We start from the raw sequence: 7970 nt of genomic DNA on the forward strand, positions 1-7970 counted from the left end.
TCACCGGCCTATAGTTGCCTGGGTCCACCTTCTTCCCCTTTTTGAAGATAGGAACAACATTTGCTCTTCTCCAGTCTTCTGGGACTTCTCCTGTTCTCCAAGAATTTTCAAAGATTATGGAGAGGGGTTCAAAAATTTCTTTTGCTATCTCCTTCAGTACTCTGGGGTGTAATTCATCTGGACCTGGAGACTTGAATTCATTTAGGTTAGCTAAGTGTTTCCTCACTATCTTTCTGTTTATAGATATCCTGGATTCTTCTATTCCCTTAATAGGACAGTGAAGAACAGTTGATGTTACATTTCCTTTCTGAGAGAAAACAGATGCAAAATAGGAATTTAAAAGTTCAGCCTTCTCAACATCCTGTCTTACCATTTCATCATTTTCATCCTGTAAAAATCCTATAGCATCTTTGACTTTTCTTTTACTTTTGACATATCCCCAAAATCCTTTATTATTGCTTTTGACATCTCTTGCAAGCCTCAATTCATTGACAGCTTTAGTAATCTGATTTGTGCCCTGCAGGTTCTGCAGACAGCATTATATTCTTCTTTAGATATGCCTCCCTCTTTCCATTTTATAAATATTTTTTTCTTCCTTTTTAGCATGTGCTTAAGTTCTGTGTTCATCCATCCTGGTTTCCTTAAATGCTTCCTATTCTTCCCTCTTTTTGGAATTGTTAACAATTGTGCTTTGAGAATTTCATTTTTCAAGATTTCCCATCCTTCCTGGACATTTTTGTCTTTAAGGATATCCAGCCATTGGATCCCTCCAATTCTCTTTCTGAATCCCTTAAAATCTGCCTTTCTGAAATCTAACCTTGACGTCTGAGTCTTCACAGGTCTTTCTCCTCTAGTTATCCAAAATTCTAAAATAGCATGGTCGCTACCTCCTAGGGTCCCAGCCACTTTTACCTCCTCAACCATTTCCTCCCTGTTTATAAGGATTAGATCCAAGGTAGCAGTTCCCCTTGTTTTCTCCCCTACCTTTTGGAAGATAAAGTTGTCAGCAAGAGAGGATAAGAATTTCCTTGACCTGTTAGTTTTGCCTGAGAGAGATTCCCAACAAATGTCTGGATAGTTGAAGTCTCCCATGACAACTATGTCATATTTTTTGGAGAACTTGGCCATTTGATGCATAAAGAGTTCATCCATATCTTCAGCTTGCACAGGCGGCCTGTAGTAAATGCCTACAATGGTGTCCTTTCCATTGTTCTGTCCTTGTATTCTTACCCAAACAGTTTCCACAGAACTCCCAGTCTCTGAAGCTTCAATCTCTGTGCAGATATGGGACGGGGTCACCAGATACTGATGATGGAGGAGACGGGGTCATCAGATACTGATGATGGAGGAGACGGGGTCACCAGATACTGATGATGGAGGAGATGGGGTCACCAGATACTGATGATAGAGGGGATGGGCGGTCACCAGATACTGATGATGGAGGAGACGGGCGGTCACCAGATACAGATGATGGAGGGGACGGGGTCACCAGATACTGATGATGGAGGAGACGGGGTCAACAGATACTGACGTTGGAGGGGTCGGGGTCACCAGATAGTGATGATGGAGTGGACAGGGTCACCAGATACTGATGATGGAGGGGATGGGCGGTCACCAGATACTGATGATGGAGGGGACGGGGTCACTAGATACTGATGATGGAGGAGACGGGGTCAACAGATACTGACGTTGGAGGGGTCGGGGTCACCAGATAGTGATGATGGAGTGGACAGGGTCACCAGATACTGATGACGGAGGGGATGGGCGGTCACCAGATACTGATGATGGAGGGGACGGGGTCACTAGATACTGATGATGGAGGTGACAGGTAGAGATGAGCGACTTTGCCTTTTTCCGTGTAGTGTCGGGTTTCATGAAACCCGACTTTCTCAAAAGTGGGGTCGAACGAAATCGTCCGATTATCGTGAAAAGTCGAAGGCCGACTGAAACACGAAACCCAATGTAAGTCAATGGGGAATAAAAGTCGGCAGTGAGAGGAGGACAGGAAACACCTACAGTGCCCATTTTAATGCCAAAAACATCAATTCTTATTCCTTAAGCTTGTCAACCTTAATTTACTTTATAATAATAGTTAGGCATTGAAAACTGGGGGTTATTTGGCTAAAGTTGTGGGGGGGGAGGGCCGGCTCCAGATTTTCGTGGACCCTGGGCCAAAGAGTGTCACTGGGCTCCTTTAACACGTGACACAATTCATGATCCTCTGATATGGCAGAGAAATAGCGGTATAGTACAATGAAAAATACTTCACTTTTTACATCTCATGACTGATATCCATTTTTAATAGCTCCAAAAACGGACAGTATATTACTCCACACAGTATTATGGCCACCGCATAGTGCGCTATACAGAGTAATGAGGCCCATCTATTTCTCCATACAGAATCATTGGTCCCATATAATGTTCCATACAGTATATGATAAGCTCCACATAATGCTACAGTATATGTTGGTCCCCATGGATGAAGCTCCACTGTCTTATGGGCCCAAATAATGCTCCAAACATAATGGGCCCCATTTCTACTGCTCTAGTGTATAATGGGCCCTGTAAATGCTGCTCCAGTGTCTGATGTCCACCTTTGGAATGTTCCAGTGTATGGTGGGCTCCATCTATCATTCTCCAGAGTATAGTGCTCCCCAAAAATTGCTCCCAACATTGAAAACAATCAAATAAGTCTCCTCACTAGGGAATCCCTGTACTTGTCTGGACTCCTCGTCGTCCCCATCTTCCATCTCACTGCACTTGGCTGTTTAGGCAGAGGGCGTACATACGTGATGTTATCACGCTCTCTGACCAGAATGTCACTGTCAGGAAACGCGTAAGACGTCACGGTGGTGGAGCAGGGAGAGGTAAGTATTTCAACTTTGCAAATGCTGTGATGCTGAGCTAGCAAGGGGGGCCCACTCGTGGGCGTCGGTACTGGCACTGGGCCCCTCATAGTACGGCGGTGTGTCTGACGGCGGGTGTGCACCACCACCGTCAGAGACACTTGATTGCACTATGAGGGACCCTGTGCCAGTGCCCGCGCCCAAGAGTCGGCCTACCCACCTGTCCAGGGCAACGGCACTCGCACGGTGTCGTGCGCTAGGTGGTGACCCCGGCCATGGGGGGGGAGGCAGCACAGTTAGGGAGTTTTAGAAAGTGGCATATGTTGATGTTGGACATTCAGCTGATGCAAAAGGCGAAATAGGTGAAGTCCCAGGAAGAGGTGGACCAAAGCAAGCCATTTTTCTGTCACCCTATGTGTCATCAGGGGAAGGTGGGACAAAATCCTTGGAAACCCATGCATGGTTCATTTTAATGAAGGTTAGATCATCCACATTTTGGGTTGACAGACGGGTCCTTTTTTCTGTCAGGATTGATCCAGCTGCACTGAAGACTCTTTCCGATAGCACACTTGCAGCTGGGCAAGCGAGCTCCTGTAAGGCATATTGTGCCAATTCAGGCCAGGTGTCCAGTTTAGCGGCCCAATAGTCAAAGGGGAATGACCTGTGTGGGAGAACATCGATATGGGAGGAAAAGTAGTTTGTAACCATAGTTGACAACTGCTGTCTCCTGTCACTTTCCATCGATGTAGTATTACCAGTTGTGTGAGCGGTACTTGAAAAATCAGTCCACAACATTGTCATGAAACCCCTGTCTTCAACGCCACTTCTGCTGTGTGCACCACGAACACCTCTGCCAAGCTGCCCCCGGCCCGTACGGCTCGTGTGAGAACCATCACCGCTGCTGTGTGCTGGGAATGCCTCAAGCAACCGATTTACCAGAGTTGCTTGTTTATTAGCCAATATTAGGTCAAGGTTCTCCTGTGGCATGATGTTTTGTAATTTGCCTTTATAGCGTGGATCCAGGATGCTGGCCAACCAGTAGTCGTCATCGTTCATCATTTTGGCAATGCGGGGGTCCCTTTTTAGGATCTGCAAGGCATAATCTGACATGTGGGCCAATGTTCCCGGTGTCAATGATGCACTGCGAGTGCTGGTTGGAGGAGCACTTTCTGGCAAATCCACATCCCTCCAGTCACGCACAAACCCTGTACCAGACCTTGCCACGCCAACATTTTCACTTGCCCCACGAGATGCATCCTCCTCCCCTAAGTAATCATCCCCATCATCCTCCTCCTCCTCTTCTTCCTCCACCTCGTCCAGGAGAGGTCCCTGAGCAGACAATGGCTGAATGTCATCAAGGATTCCCTCCTCCTCTTCCTCATCATCCTTGGCTGCAGACGCCTGCTCCTTAAGGTGCGTCAAAGTTTGCATGAGCAGACGCATAAGTGGGATGCTCATGCTTAGGATGGCGTCGTCTGCGCTTACCAGCCGTGTGCATTCCTCAAAACACTGAAGGACTTTACAAAGGTCTTTCAGCTTCGACCACTGCACACCTGTCAACTCCATGTCTGCTCTCAAAGTGCCTGGCCGTGTATCCTCCCACAAATGCATTATGGCCTGCCTCTCCTCGCACAGCCGCTCCACCATGTGCAGGGTGGAGTTCCACCTTGTTGCAATGTCGATAATGAGGCGGTGGTTGGGAAGGTGGAGCAATCGCTGCAGCTTCTGCATACGAACGGAGTGTACAGGCGACCGGCGGATGTGCGCGCACAGTCTTCGCACCTTCTGGAGCAGGGCTGTTAACTCCGGATAATTTTTGAGGAAGCACTGCACCACCAGGTTCAAGGTGTGAGCCAAGCAAGGTATGTGGCTGAGTTTTGAAAGGGCTATGGCTGCCACAAAATTACGGCCGTTATCACTAACTACCTTGCCTGCCTCAAGATGTACACTGCCCAGCCATGACTCAGTTTGTCGCTTCAAGTACTCGGCCAGCACCTCGGCGGTGTGTCTGTCGCCCAAACACATCATCTGCAACACAGCCTGCTGACGCTTTCCACTAGCTGCTCGATAGGGGGACACATCGTGTGCAACAGTGGCAGCTGCAGATGGAGTGCTCGTACGACTGCGCTCTGTGGACGAGCTTTCGCTTCTGGAGGAGGAGGAGGGTCGAACGCCTACAGCCAACTGTTTCCTATACCGTGGGCTAGGCAGCACTGTCCCACCACCGCTGTCCCCTGTGGACCCTGCATCCACCACATTAACCCAGTGCGCAGTGATGGACACGTAACGGCCCTGGCCATGCCGACTGGACCATGCATCAGTTGTGAGGTGCACCTTTCCGCTCACTGACTGCTTGAGTGCATGGACAATGCAGTCTTTCACATGATGGTGGAGGGCTGGGATGGCTTTGCGAGAGAAGAAGTGGCGACTGGGTAGGTCATAGCGTGGTACTGCATAGGCCATGAGTTCGCGGAAAGCTGCGCTTTCCACCAACCGAAAGGGCATCATCTCAAACGAGATTAGTTTGGCAATGTGGGCGTTCAAACCCAGTGTACGCGGATGAGAGACTGAGTACTTTCTTGACCTACTCATAGTGTCTGGGAGGGTGAGCTGGACTTGAGAGCTGCATATGGTGGAAGTAGCGGTGGACAGGGCGGACTGAGAGAGGGTTGATGATGGTGATGGAGTTGGTGTTCTTTCTGATGGCCTAGATTCAGTATTTCGTTGATATAACAGTGGGATTCCCTGACTGCTGTGGTCTTGCAACGACACCTCAACATTTGCTGCTGTGCTAACCGGTGGGCTTACAGTGGGGGAAACAATGTAGCGTTGATGACTACCTTCGTTGTGATCAGTTGCACATGTGGCACTTGAGGTTTGGTGTTGTGTCCACGCTTGCAAGTGCATGCTGGTTAAATGTCTAAGCATGCAACTGGTATTCAAATTTTTCAGATTTTCCCCTCGGCTAAAGGTCTTTGCGCACTTCTTACAGATAACCTTGGCCTGATCATGAGGATTTTGGTCAAAAAAGTGCCACACTGCACTCTTCCTACTTTGGCAGACATTTTGCGGCCTAGCACGCTGTGATCTTTTGACCCTCTGGACAAGCTGTCCAGCAACTCTTTTGATGTTTGGAACCTGTCTTTGGAGTGCTCCGGGCCTGCCAGATAACAGCTGTTGCGATGTCGATGTCTGCTGTGGATGCTCCTCATCTGAGCTATTGGAAGCAGCACCCTCTTCCCCCAATGGATGCCAATCTGGGTCAACAACTGGGTCATCCATCACCTCCTCTTCTATGTCATGTGCACCTTCCTCTGTGTCACCGTGTATGGTGGTATAGTGTGCGGGAAGGGGCACCTGAGTCTCATCAGGGTCAGAATCTGGCTCTGTACACTGCGAGGACAATGTAGTGCTCTGAGTGAATGTACCAGCAGAATCATCCATCAGCGGCTGTGCATCAGTGCACTCCATGTCAGATTCATCTTGGCCTGGGTAATTCACCATTTGACTTGATAATCCAGGCATGGTATGTGAAAACAGCTCCATGGAGTAATCAGTAGTATGGCCTGCGTCATCCTTCAATCTTGGTTGGGGTGAAGGACACAAGGAAAGGTGTGGTTCATGAACATGAGCCTCCAATGACGACTCAGTGCTTTTACTTTTTACAACTGAAGAAGAGGAGGCGATAGAGCTGGAGGCTGAGTCAGCAATGTAAGACAAAACTTTTTCCTGATGCTCTGGCTTTAAAAGCGGTTTGCCAACTCCTAGAAAACTAAGCCTTCGAAGCCTTATGGAGCCAGACGATGACGCAGGGTCAGCACCTCCTGCATTCGGTCCTATTTTGCTCTTGTCACTACCATCAAATCCACCACCAACACCATCATTACCAGCTGCCAACCCCCGCCCAATTCCACGGCCTCTTCCACCAGCCTTCCTCATTTTTGGTAGAAATGTAGACAAAATCCAACAAACTATATAGTAATGTAAAACAAGGTACAAGGTGTCTATAGGACAGGGGAGATTTAGAATTTCTGCAGACACTTGTGGACACTGGACACTTTTGGATTGTGTGAGGCCCACTGATATCTGAGCGCTATGTGACAGGCTCGATGGCACAGCTGTGACCAAAGTGACGAGAGGATAAGGGAGATTGGATTGCTTTTAAAAAAGCAGTTTGCGGAGCAGTGGGTAAACAGCAATGCAGGAATGTCAGGAAGCCTTAGAAGGCAGCCCAACAACCAACACCACTGATACACCACTATATAGCCTCCCCTTGCACTGCACACACAGTGACTGGTGTGTTGTGCAGGCCAAATCGCTAGCAGCAGAAGCAGTTTTTTTGTCTTCTTCCCTGCCTAATGCTCTCCCTACAGAATCATACCCCCTGTGACGCCCACCAAAGCAAGCCAATCACTTGCATGCCCTTCTGAAAGATGGTGGTGACCCCTGCCTATGTCATCACGTTGCCCACAGTGTCCGTGGATCCTGATTGGCTGAAAAAGAGCGCAAAACAAACTTTTGAAACGCGACCTTGGCGCGTAAGTCGCCGACCTCGTGGCCGACCTAATCTTAGGGTCGGGTTTCGTTTCATGAAACACGACTTTGACAAAAGTCGGCGACTTTTGAAATTTTTCGACCCGTTTCGCTCAACTCTAGCGAGCACCACTCTTCCCATGCCTTACCATAGACCTGCCAGGTAGCCGGTGTCACTGAGGCTCAGATCAAGGGCATCAGTGATTGGCCATTGTGTCCCAGAGGGAGGGAGGACACAGTAGGCCCGTTGGTTCTGCGGTGGGAAGGAAGACTTTGAAGGCCTGCCAATCGGAAGACAACAGAGAGTTACCCATCTTATCATCCACAGTAGACGTCACTCTGGCTCGGCACCAGATGTTGTGTCTAATGCATAATAGTGTGAGGCGGCGCAACAGCGCGAGGATCGGTGGCGATGAGGAAGACATACTGTTCAAGCATTTAGCGCTTCCCGGGTTTTTTATAAGAAATCTGATATTTGCGTTTTTTAGTTTTTCACCCCATAGTTCGACTGATGTCACTATGGCAAATATTTCCAACAAAACGGGGTTGCTGACCCAGGTGGTAGAGGTCCATATGTCCGGCCATCTGCTT

The sequence above is a fragment of the Dendrobates tinctorius genome, unplaced genomic scaffold (assembly GCF_039654945.1).
Source record: "Dendrobates tinctorius isolate UK_male_01 unplaced genomic scaffold, ASM3965494v1 ptg000279l, whole genome shotgun sequence".
In the NCBI taxonomy this organism is placed as follows: domain Eukaryota; kingdom Metazoa; phylum Chordata; class Amphibia; order Anura; family Dendrobatidae; genus Dendrobates; species Dendrobates tinctorius.